We start from the raw sequence: 13,811 nt of genomic DNA on the forward strand, positions 1-13,811 counted from the left end.
AAAGATCATGGTGCAATGATCAGGATCACTGATCCAGGTAACTAGAAAAGCCAATATCTGGTGCTTGAAGAAGGTTTGTGCTCTTTGAGTGCTCTTGTTTACTATGCGCCTCCTCAACATACAGACATGTATATCCCAACATACCTTTTAACAGCCTCATCGCACCTCTCCTCACCACACCTGACCCCAAAGTTATACTGTAAGTACAGTGGGTGGACAGTTTAAAAGAGGAATCTAATGTAACCAAGAGCAGTGGTTCCCAAACGTTTCACAGTCTCGTACCCCTTCAGACATTTAACCTGAAGCCATGTACCCCTACTGCTGCACACTTAAAAACATAATAATGTACAGTTTGGAATTCAAATGAGGTCCCCTGAAATGTCTAGTAATTTTAGAATGATAATAAAAAATACTGTTCAAATTATAACACCACACACAAAACAATCTTAAATAACTGTATTCTATGCTTTCACTTTCTTAATTATAAATCTAGTTAAAATTTTTGCACTAATCCTGGAAACAACAAATGTTATCAAAAGCTTATTCTAGAAAGAAAAAAAAAAAGTCTGCCAAAACTTTGTGATATTAAAATGGGGTCACAACCCAAAAAAGGGTGGAACAACTGATAAAATGTCATATACAATGTAGCGGTACAGTAAAATTTGTCTCTAAAAATGTTAATAATCCTGTTGAGAAATAATGTTTAATAAAAAATAATAATAATCTGTAACAAATGTAAATTGGTAAAGCAATTGGCTCTCGTCATATTTGCGCTTTTTTTTTGTTATTGATGAGAGAGTTTTTCTGTCACCACAAGTAATTGTGTAATTTGTGGCAATGCATGAAGGCTCCTGACTACTGGTTTATTTATATTCTAGTTTCCTTTTTTTTATTCATGTACCTTGGCCTGTGAGACACGAGCTTACTTTTTACAATCCAGGCTGGAAACCAGATGCATGCTTCATTGTCCGTGATAAGTATGGCTTTGTGTATAGATTTTGCATCCTGCTCTTTCATTCACAGCTTTAGGGCACAACCTCATTTATGGCACTAAATCCAACACTTTGTGGGGAAATGCACTTCAGCACTCACACTGACACTGGGTGCCTTTAGTACGTATGTGCAAAGATGGCACAATACAAAATGACATCTGTGTCAGGCATGTAGCGCTGTCATAAACAGGACCCACTGTCTTTTGAATAACTGGCTGTGCCAAGCCCAAGCCACCTCTAGACCAGGCTGATCAAAGACAATTAAAAACACAAAGCACACAATATGACAGAGAGTCACTTAACAAACAGGTGGAGATCAAACCAGACAGATGGACTGACTGGCAGACCAACAGACACTGGGAAGAACAGGATGACACAGACATGAGCCAACTCACAAAACACACAAGGACAATTTAGCGCCCGCTCCATGTGCAGTGCTGTTTAAAGCTGGCGTGTGCAAGTGAATTTCCCACAAAACTGAACGAAAGCTTTGTGGCCAGTTTAGGGAATTGAAGTCTGAAGGTTGCACTACAGGCATACAGTTCCACCAGAATGCATGCATTGCACACACTCACACAAACCCTGAAAAGTGCATTTGGGAACCTATATGCATGCAGTTTGGTGCGCACACACATGGAAATGTTTTGCATTGAGGAGTCCGCACTATTCATTTACATTATATTTGTGTGAATACCACACTTCCTTTTGAATACAGAAATGGAGGATAAGAAATGGTAATGAAAGGATGGTTTAGATGTGCAGGATTTTTTTGTGCAGCGCAGCGATTTTCTGCAGTGTGGTATGTTTCATCACAATGATGGATGGAGCAGGAAATGACAGCATAAGTGGTTATTAAAAAGCGGAAATGGAGGGCATTCATAAAAACTACTTTAGCCCGTGTCTGCAGAGCATGCTGCATGTCAGTCCGGGCTGCGGTGTCATGGCCTCTGATCTGTGATGCTTCTCTGCGGCGTCTCGTTTAAAGTACTGTCATTTTTTCTCTCGAGGAGCCTTGGAGCTACCTTTTAGAGCACGCTTTGTACCAAAGCCACTGAGGTGGACTCAGCCTGTGCAGGTCCCTGGTACTTAGTTTATTGCCGGATCCCTTCACATAAAAATAGCTTTGGTCCATTTTTTTTTTTTTTTTGCTGGCTGTGCAGCTGTTGAAAATTCAACAACAGATGAAGGGGATGGAATGACAGCACCGAGATGGTAGAAAATCTATGATAAAGACAGCTTGATGTTTGTGTGTTAATGTGTAATTTGCCTTATCTTTTTGTGTACACAGCTTCAGCTTCTAAGTGACACTATGATTTTAAACAGCAGATTCTCTACTGCTTTTCTACTCGGGCTGTCGAGGAAGATACAAACATTGTGCTGGGATGCTGGTTGTCTGCAATTATTTTGTTTGTGAGTTCTCATTAGTCACATTAGATTTTTTTTTTTCAAACAAGCTATTATTTGGGTTGTCTCGCCACTGTTGGCAATTAACAATAAAACCCCAATTTTGACTCAAAATGCTGCAATCAGAACAACATTTACAATGATCCAACTAATGACTGTAAGCAGATGCTAATTGGTTTCAACATGCTGCTTGTTATGTGACTGGCTCAGTGGTGACCTGACAGGACCTGGATACAGTCCTACTCACCCACACATTCTATTAACAATAACCAAATATCAAGCCACCCAAGTAGTGTTACTCTAGGGACATTCTTATGGTCACATAACAAAACTGACAAGCTCAGCCCATCAGTATTTGCCCAAAATTTCATCTTGTATACCCTCTGTACCTTTTTGTTATAACATAAATTCTTTGTTTGTACTGAGAGTGGAACGCTCTGTGTGTGACTTCAGCGGATAGAATTTATTGCTCCAGGATAAAGTCTGGTCCCGAACTGATTCTGCCTGTTTGCAGTGGTGTAGGACCACTCTGGACAGATTCATGCTGTAGAAAAGCTCGCTGGCCGATGGGAGCAACACATAATGTCACATGACTGATGTACTGGTGAATTGAAACATTATGAATTTATGAAGAAATCCAAATAAAATTTGGAGATTACCACTAACATTTGAACATATCTGATTAAAAGAACTAGAGTTGGTGTTATGTATGTACTGGTGGTCCCCATTTCTTTTGATCAACATCCGTGTGTGTTGCCATTGTTAGCGCTAGTTATTAATACATGGAAAATGTATTTTCACTGTCCTCACAAAAGCTGTGTAACTATTTTTGTAAAAGTCTCTAATCGTAAATGCATGTTGATCAGAATCAGAATCAGAATCAGAATCATCTTTATTGGCCAAGTGTATGTTGTACACACGAGGAATTTGACTCGGTCAACTGTGCTCTCTCCAATAGTGAAACATTCAATAATAAACAATCAACTAGAAGAGATGATAATAAGTATAAACATAAGTATAAATATAAACAGTAGTTAGACTAGAATGTGCAAATAACAAGATGATAATAATAATAATAATAATAATAATAATAATAATAATAATAATAATATTAATAGTATAAAAAAAATAAACAAATACAAAATAAAAATAAAAAAAAAATAAGATAAAAAGAAGGAAAAAAATAATAGAAAAGAAAGATAATAATAAAAGGAAAATAGTGCAGTAGAGCATAGTGCCTCGCACCAGCAGCACAGTCGATGGTCAGTCACCAGCTTATTTGGACACTACTTGGTCTGTAACATATTGCCGGTCCGACAGAATCCGCTTTGTGTGCACCTTGCTTTATGGTTCCAGTTAGCACCTGTAGCTTTTCCTGTGTCTGCAGTTGATAAAGAATTGAGCCACTTGACTTCATTTTTCTCGAGTTCACTGTAATTTAATCACGTAGTAGCTCTAAGTTGGGCCCAAATGTACTAGATTAGCGATTCTCAACTGGTGGGTCGGGACCCAAAAGTGGGTCACAGACCTCTACTGGGTGGGTCACTGACAGCTAGTCAAAAATAAATAAATACTTAATATGCCTTTTGTTTTTAAAGAAACCTTTCTTTTGACAGGCATGCTGTGAAATCCATGTTGCACAGGAAAAAATATAGATTCATGTTTCAAAAAAAGATTATATATTTGTGTTTGCAACAGTTTTTTTTGAAAAACTGAATTTGGTTGGTTGAGTTCTAAAGAAAATTGGGTCACGATTTAATGACTGTGGCAAAATGTGGGTCCCAGGGTGAGACCAGTTGAGAACCCCTGTACTAGATCACAATTTCTTAATTGATTAAATTAAATTAAATTTTATCTATATAGCGCTAATTACAACAAAAGTCACCTCAAATCGCTATCAAAAATATAAAATTTGTAATAAAAAGGAAAAAAAAAAAAAAAACAACAAATCCACAAGAACGAGCATCAGTGACAGTGGGAAGAAAAAAACTGCCTTCTCACAGTTTGTATTTTTAACAGGAGGAAATCTCCAGCGGAACCAGTTCAGAGGTGGCAGCCATCCGCCTCGACTGGTTGGGGTTAGTGAACAGGAGGAAGATCGGAACAGGATAGAGAGATTAATGATAGATTCATTACTTAACGGATTTTGACAACATTTTAACCAAAGGCACGCCTTATGCCTCGTAAGATTCCATTATATTTTGGAGGGGATCCAGATCAACATACCAATTCTGGCTCAGGTTCAAAAGTCGAAAAATCCCTATCTCTCCTTACTAACAAAATTTCAGCAAACTTCACCAAATTAGTCTCAATTATGTCGGGTTGGTTCTTCAATTACTCCACCATGTTTAATCCGGATTAGTTTCAGATTACGCATTTTATTGTGATTTTTCAAAAAATGGGGGTGCCCATACATTTCTACCTGCTGCATCATTATCAATGGGGATAGAAATGTCCTTTAAAGTGTGATTGATCATGGTACCATAATCAGGATCACTGATCCAGATAACTGTCAATATCTGGCAAAGAGGATATGTGGCGCTTGGTGGAGGTTTGCACTCTCTGACTGCTGCTGTTTTGAAATAAGCTTGTCTGATGACCACGAGAGTATTCCAGTTGGAAATCACTGATTTAAATAATCATACACATTTCTTTAATCTCAAAAGATAGTAACAAAGATGGCTATCTTAAGTAATAAGTCACATTGTATGGACTAACTAATGGGGTTTATATTCATATCTCAGTGAAGGAAGTTTGAATATGTATTGAAATAAGAAGGTTCATCCATAGGAAATTATTTTTAATGAGTCTAAATTGTACACTGTTGAGTATTTTAGTGGTTCATTCTTATGTAAAACAGCACATGACTTTTTTTCTTGAAACTAATCAAATGTCAACACGGTGGTGTTTCTTTTTCTCTCTTTTTGTCACTGTTGAATGGTGACAGTTATTCAGTCATTCATTGTTTGTTTCGGTACCAAAAAGAACTTTGGCTGCAGTTATAGAACTCACTCAACAATAAGTCATTTCTTTCCTAACTGCTTGTAATTTCCGCCTTTATAATACTTTAATAAAGCCCATCTCAGGTCATGCAACACTATGATTTTTAATGGAAAGCTGAGACAATTCCTTAGTTAAGCTTTCTTGAAAATGATTTTTGCCGAGTGCGTTGTTCTGACACACATATTCATCTCCCCTTTCACCCCCCCGTCTTCTCTCCTAAGGCAAACTCATCTTCCTTTGCTTATAGAACAGGCTGACACCTTTGGTTATATGAGAGAGGGCAGAGCCAGGTGAGCTGTCAATTCATCTCTCACTAGCATACAGTATACTGTTAGAGAGTGTGTGGATTTAAAGAACCGTGTCCAGTAAAACGAGGAAGCATCTCTATCACTCCCTTATGTTTTCATCAGTGTTCATTTCGGTGACTAAAAGTTATCATCATAGTTGACATTGAATATATTTTTTAAAGTGACAATACACGATTAAAGCGGAACAAAGTAACTAGTGCTTAGCGCTCCTCCTAAAGGTCCCTTTGGTTATGTCACTGTCGTAAAATCTCTGCACCCCTCTCCCCGCCGCCTGCCCCACCCCACAGCTACGTGTGCACCTTTGCTCTCCCAAGACAGTAGCAACTGATCACTGAAAAATGCTAATACAACAGTGACACTAAGGGTGCTTTCACACATATAGTCCCATGTGAACAGTATGAGGAAGAGAGACAAGTAAAATAAATGAATGATGTGGGAGTGATACAGAAGAGAGTGTGGAAATGTGTTTGTGTGCTGACAAATAGGGGTGGGTACCTCAGGATACGATACGCGATACAAAGCTCACGATAACGATTATATGGCGATACCGCAATTATCGATATATTGGTCAGAAATCAACCTACGGTAATCTATGACATAACAAGAAAAAAAAAATACAATTTTTATTTTATATCTCTGAAAGACAATAGTGTCCTATGAACAGTGACACTATTTTAGTGCAACATTTCTGTAAATAAGTGTCAACATACCAATGTAAATGAATAAGTATCTCCAATAGTGCTTTCTGTAAACAAAAAAATAGGGTCTTTCTTACCAGTGACACCATTATTAGTGCAATATTCCAGTAACAAAATATTGGTCCCTTCAACAAAGAGTTACAACATTTCTGTGAAGACGTACCTGCACATTTTAGTGCACATTTTTTGCTGTATATATATATTGAGTGAAGCAGGTTCTTACTTTGTGGATGTTACTCCATGTTTCATCCCACAGGTCTCGAAGGGCTGCAACGTTGGTTCCTTTTCATCTTGCTCTTTTAATTAGTGACATATTGAGATTTGGTTAGGTGATCCCAGTGTCTGGCTAATCAATGAGAGAATTAATGGAAGCTCTGGTTTAAGCAGCGTGGCTCTGCGACTGCTAGCTCTGACTCGAATGGGAAAATAATCAATTTAATAATACTGTTTAAAAAAAAAGGGGGGAGCGAAGCGTTGCCATTATTCCACTAAATCGTTCTGGGAATCTGCGTCCACTGCTTCATCATCGGCTGACAATCTACCAATTTGTGCACGTGCATAAAAAATGAATCAAGCATTTCATTTATGAATGTACAGTAATGTAACTGCTGGTCATACATTATTTGAATCCTTTGATGATATAAATACATTGATATTAAAGCTTTTTCTTCCCAAACAAGAAGTCCCCAGTGTTTCTGGCTCCTTGTAAAAGCTTCAGCCATGAGAAATTATTCCTTTTAAAATAAATGTAATATAACATAATCCCTCAGGCTTTGCAGTTTAAGGACATCTTGACAGAAAATGTGGAAGGAAAAAATACAACTACGGAAAACAATTAATATGTATATGACATCCAGTAAATGATTTGATATGACAGTCAGGGAGGCCCACTGCAGTGCTCTTCTTCCTGTATAGAATGCCAGGTGATGATGTGAATGAAATGTTTGTATTCATCATCACCATCATCATCATCATCCTTTATTTCAGAATCAGGAGTTCATTTAAATACAAAGACACAATTAGTATTCACATGATGAAAGCACATACATATAAAACAGATGAAAACAGTCATTATTAAAGACAACTTTACCAATGTCTCCACAAAGATGACAGGTAACAAACAGAGCTTTGACGTGGATTGGTCAACAGCTGGATGATGTGTGAGAATTCTTCAATCGACAGATACATTTATACATCAAATTTCTCATTAGAGCCTGAAAAGTGTTAACTCTTACATTACAAAATAACTCACTTGCACTGGTCCATCAACTTTAGCCAACTTTAAAGTAAGCTCTTATATTGTAATTTCATGACAAATGAAATAAAACACTGTGTAGCCTATTTACTGAACTATTTCTGGAGTAAAGTTATTGGCCAGTTAGAATTATTAAAATAATGCTGTGTTGTTGCGTGTAATATCCATTCCTGCTACAAGTTCCCGACACCGCTTATGACCTTAGCGATATTGATGTCCAAACACTCATGAGGCTTGTGAACCATTTGTAGCTGATGTTTTGTGAATTGAAGTGTGTGCGCGTGTGTGAGCCTGGGTTACAAGGTGTGAAAATATAGAAGCAGCCCCAAATTATTTCTGTGTGCAAATTGATTGTTTATGCACTCCGTAAAAGTCAAAGCCCAGACAGTGTGTGCATGTCTGTGTGTGTGTGTGTGTGTGTGTGTGTGTGTGTGTGTGTGTGTGTGCATGTGTGTGTGTGTGTGTGTGTGTGTGTGTATGTGAGATTGTCCTGAGGATTTAGTAAACAACATGGTGTTGAATGATAACATAGGCGCACGGAGACAAATGTTCCCATCACATTTTATGACACGCCGTCATGTTATTTTTTTTTTCTTCTTCTGCAGAACAAACTATAATAATAATGAATGGCCAATGCTGGGAGTTGTTTTTGTGTTTCAGACGCAGGGCAGCCACAATATCATTTCTAAAAATGACTTTGTCTTTATGAGTCATATCAAAACATGCACGTAAAACCAGGCTGAACATGTTGTCAGAACATTTATTGAGGATTATTGGAATTACTAGACACGTGCACTGCAGAGTTTTAATGACGCTAAATTAAATGCATTCTCCTATACTGTGGGTAATGAGATGCTCTTCGTGTTGAGAGCTAAAAGATGAGTGGATGATTTTGACTATTTCAGTTATAATAATTGTAACACAGTTACAGTGATTGCTTTTTTTGGTCGACGGGCCACAAACCACAGTGAGTCAAGCTTTGACATCTTATTTTTAAGGCTAACAAAATGAGGTCAGAGAATTGTTGCTGCTTCACTCCGTCAGATTCATCTCATTTCCATCAATCCACCGAGGGGAAGACGAGCAAGAACTGTCGTCTTATTCAACTAATACAAGTTATCCTCTGAATGCATGAAAGTGAAGTTCAGTTAATTGACACTGTCTCTTGGCAAAAGACGTTAATCCAAAGCTATGAAATAATAATTGGAAGGAGGGGAATGTGGTGGGAGACATTGTGAATGACCACGTTGGAAATGAAGATTGAATCGTCACAAATGTGGTTTGACTGTGATGAAATATAAAATTAGTATGTCAAGAGGAGTGATTCATTTTGTCCTCTCACAAAAATATCAAAAAGAGGAAAAAAAACCCCCAAAAAACCTGTGAGTGAACCTGGAAGAAACTAATTGTTAAGGATGAAGTTACAACAGTGGTTTTGAATTTTCTCTTCATTTCCACCATCTGTGGGATATATTGTATATTAGAGCCATGCTTAAGTAGTGTGTGCCTTGTGTGGGTGTTTTTTGTCCTAAATTTGTAAATCATATTTCATATTCTCGTACTCAGTAGCAGTTTGCCCCTTAAATTTAACGGATTCACATAAAATAAATTGTGTCACGACGGAGGCAACCAGCTCTAATCTAGTTATCAGCCTGTGGCATGTGTAATTCGAAAATATTGTGCTGAGCATGTTGCTGTTATAGGAACCTGCAGTCACAAAGGTTTGATGGATGATTCTATCGTTTTGTCATATGAATGGCTTTTGATAGCCACGGCCATCAAGTCCAGTGTTGGGATCGGTGTCGGCAGCAGTGGAAGCTTTACTACCGCTGCTTACAGCCATGCTGCAGAATTACACCAGAGTACTGATCGCATTGCTGCTGCACTCCTCACTGATCACTCTGCACACTATGCTCGACGGGGACAAGAAGCGCCCGCCTGCCTGGTGGCTTTTTTCTTTTACTTAACAGGGATCAAAGAGAGAAAATAAAGGAAGATAAGAGAGAGAAGACAGAGAGAGAGAGAGAGAGAGAAATGAGAAAGAGGAAGTTGGTTAGGGTGGGAGGAGAGGAAGTAGAGAACGAAATAACAGTAGGACAAAAAAGCTTTTTGAGACGTATATCATTAGTAAGTGTAAGAAAGAAGAGCAACAATGTATAATATGTATATAATGGTTAAAAACAGTGGTTCCCAAACAGGGGTACGTGTATCCCAAAGGGTACAGGAGCACATTGCAAGGGGTACTCGGAAAGATTTAACAATTCATTTAAAAATAATCAGGAAATGTTTTTTTTTTTTTTTTTTTTTTTTTAACTCAGTATTATTGTTATTGCTCAATTGAATACTATATTTTCTTGTAATTTATTGAAACAAGATTATTTTTTGCTGTAGAGGCCATTTTATCACACTTTTAAAAACAGGAGACAATAATAAGCTGCATTTTACGAAGGAGATTGTATTTAGTTACAATTGAAGTGATCACATTTCAAATAAAATCCACATTAAATTCCACACATTGTTTTGAATTTGGGAACCAATGATGTAAACACATTTAGAGGATTAGGAGAGCCAGCTGTTCCAGAAAAGAAAAAGCATAATTAATTATGGAGAGGGTACTTATGATATAAAGTGTGGGTACACATGATTTGACAAAAATGCAAAAGGGGTACACGGTACAAAGAAGATTTAATTGATGAAATTTGTGTTGTAGATATGAAATAGTATGATAATAATATTATATACATGTCATGTACATTCATGAGTATGTATATATATATATATATGTGTGTGTGTACGTATGTATATATGTTTGATGTGCATGTATAAACTGTATATAAACAACTTGTGCAGAATATATTTTCAGTGTATATTGTACTATTTGTAATATATGTTTTTTAAAAAAAAATGTTTGTGTGTGTTATGTTGGGAGATATTTAATATTACCAGCAACACACAAAATGACAACAGAGACGCATGGAATGAGATAAAAAATACACAAGATCACTACAAAATACACAAAAATAGCAGAGAAACATACAAATGACGTAAAACACACAAAATAAGAGAAAAATATACTGACTACTAAAAAGAACAGACAAACAACAACAAAATACACAAATGACACCCACATCAGGTGGGAGATGACTGTAAATGATAAAAAAAAAAACGGAATTTAATCAGGAAGCACAAAATACCATTTCATTCCACTTATTTATAAATCGAGAGTGTGTTATCACTCATTCATTCCATCATTATTCTCTATAGTTGTTTTTTCACCAAATTCTGAGCAAAATGTAGTAGTCGGACATAAAGCTGTACTTGCATTCAAAAGTAAGAGAAAGGGGGTACTTCAGCCAAAAAAGTTTTAGAACCACTGATCCAGAGAACCTTGTTTTGTTATGATTGGGTCGGTATGTAAAAGCATTGCTTCAACCTACACGCGTTCGTCTGAAGAATTAGACAATTGAGTGTTGTTTGTTTTGTTTTGTTTTTCTGAAAACTGCTAAAATAAAAAAAAATTCAAATCAAAAAATCAAAACACGGATGAAAAGAATGGGGAAGGGAAATGGTAAGAGAAATACATTAAGAGAGAAGATTTAGTAAAAGTGTGGCATTGCAAAGTAAGGTGAATGATGAGAGGATGAATGAGCAAACGAAATACACACATACATTGAAGTGACTCATTGAGAGAAACCTGGTGTGAGAGTATAGCCTGCACCACAGTGTCTATGTGGGCCGAGATTTGTGTTTCTAGTGAGATTGGGTGAGAGGATGAACAAGTGTTGCAGGACAGAGACAGTGAGAGAAAAAGGGGGAAAAGGAGACAGGATCTGTTCCGTCAGAGAGGACACACTCCACTGACTGTGATTGAAGTATGGGCCAATTAACACGAGGAGCATTGAGCTCCAGCTGCACTCTTCTTCATTCCTCCACTCCCACACCCTGCCATTTTATACACACGCACGCACGCACACACACACACACACACATGCTTTATTACACGACTCTCTTATCTTGTATTGTACAACTGTGACCAAAAAGGCAGCATTTAGCAGTTTTCCTCCTCACGCTTTGGTTCCACAAGCTGACGAATGGGGAACAGATATTTTATTTTATTTTTTTCATCTCCAGGGCAGGGTTTCTTCTTAACTTAAATGTGTAGAGTGCAATGCTGCAGTTTCATCCGACGCTTATACATATTAGACTTAATGAAAGTCAGACGCTTTGTGTTGGCTTTGGAAAAGCTGCCTGGGCTGATTCACTGCAGCTCGTGCCATAGGCAGCAGGGAGCAGGTCCATTACTCTGCATGACAGCACGCAGCAGCAGAGCCTCAGTGTCGCCAGCACACAGCAACCGAACGGTGCACAAATGCAACTCCACTCCCCAGACTCCACAGGCTCCCTTCCATTCACATTTCTCCAGCAGATCCGATGCAGCGCACAGTCTGGCCCGCTGCCTCTATTGGAGGCTCAGAGGCTTGTAAATGCCAGCAGCTGGCTCTCCATTCAACCAGCGCCCTCCTCCTCTTTCTGGACTCATTCGTCCACAGTCACCACATGCTGCAGCTTAAGCATGGATGCAACAGAGAAAGAATGTGATCGCTGGCTCTAAATTCTAAATAGAATTTGTTTTCACTTACAATCATTTTGACAACAAGAATCAAATTGTTTCATTGCTGAGAGATCCTCAAAGTTTTTGGCCTTTTTTTAGTGGCTGCAGGAGCACGTCGTAAGCATTGCTGGAGACGGATGTGCCTTCAAAGTAGCTGTTAGGACGTCAGCCACACATCGCTGCAAAGCTATTTTGATATTCTACAGACCAGTCAAAGAGATTTTGCATAAGCTGCAGACACACTTAGCATCACTTCCTATACGTAATTACTGGTAACACAGAGAGCACATTATGCAGAGTAAATCGAATGTGTAAGCTTAGATGTGATGAGATGTGTTTTGATTGTAAAGTATGGCTGCCAATTTGAAGAAGAAAAAAAGGAGGCAGACTGGCTCTCATTTCCTTGATTAGCCATTTCTGTCAGCGAGAGAGTATTCGTGCTCCACACTACTCCGTAAACACTCCTCAAGGTGTTTTTAGTTTAATTTCAACAGTCACTGGTGGCTTTTCTACAGTCTCTGGTGCTGTCACTTCCTTTACTTAAAAACACAAACACAATAATTATCAGCAAAAGGTAATGTGCATTATGTTGTTATTCCCAAATTAAAAGATCAACAGTGCACAAAACAAAGGTGGAAGGAAATGGAGAGTGTATTGATAACAAGACTACATGCATCATGAATTCAAAGTTTTAATATTTTTTAGGAAATTCAAGTCAAATCATTCAAAAGTTCAAAATCCAAAGTTTTCAAGTAATTCAAATTGATAAGGTGCATGACTTTAAATCAAACTGTATTCATATAGCACATTTCATGCACGGGGCAACACAATGTGCAAATTGCAAATTAAAAACACAATATACAGATTCAAAGTAAAACCTTAACATCTAACCATAAAATGTTAAAGAATTGCCTTTTCATCAATTCCTGCTCGACTGAACTTAAAATCCATCTTCTCTTTCTCTTCTTGATCAAAAATAAGACCTGACGTTGGGCTGCAGGTCCTGTCACACCAAATATATTTGCTGTATGCACATCTGGATGAGAATCTGGAGACATCAGAGGATCATTTTAAAATACTGAAGGGGGAGAGAGATTTACACTAACCACGTTTCCCAACTGTGGGACCAATAAAGGTCTATTTTATCTCATTTAGTTTGATGACATTTGTATTTCACAGCAGTTTATTTATGCTTCACTACTCACTATTTATGGTTCACTTTTCAATATTTCACCACATTTAAACACATAATGAACTTTTACACTGGAATATATTCAGATGAAGATTTGTTTGTAATGTCTTTACTTTATTCTAGATGGTCTCATTATAATATCTGATAAGGGTCAAAGTATGCTTCAGGAAAGGTAAAAATTAGGTAACATGCTTAATGCATCTTACACACTTCCATCAGGAGTTGCTGTATAGCAGAAAGGCAGCAGAACGTAAACACCTCATGAGAGTGAAATACAGTGACAGGCTGAACAGCTAATGACTCAGAGCTCTGCACTGAAGACTACATCTCCACCAAATGATATCGTG

General features: G+C 37.7%; 1 protein-coding gene across 5 annotated transcripts in view; it reads left to right on the forward strand.

Annotated features, from left to right (window-relative positions):
* grin2db (glutamate receptor, ionotropic, N-methyl D-aspartate 2D, b) overlaps positions 1–13,811 on the forward strand; it is a 78,783-nt gene that overhangs the window by 9,363 nt on the left and 55,609 nt on the right. The window contains exon 1 of one of the 5 annotated variants that reach the window (XR_003675806.1): positions 9,838–9,843. The exons of the other annotated variants lie outside the window; for them this stretch is intronic. The gene's annotated coding sequence lies outside the window, so the exon portion shown is untranslated. Of the gene's footprint in view, positions 1–9,837; positions 9,844–13,811 lie in introns of those variants that run through there. 5 annotated transcript variants of the gene reach the window in all.

Source organism: Gouania willdenowi, chromosome 16, assembly GCF_900634775.1.
Source record: "Gouania willdenowi chromosome 16, fGouWil2.1, whole genome shotgun sequence".
NCBI lineage: Eukaryota > Metazoa > Chordata > Actinopteri > Blenniiformes > Gobiesocidae > Gouania > Gouania willdenowi.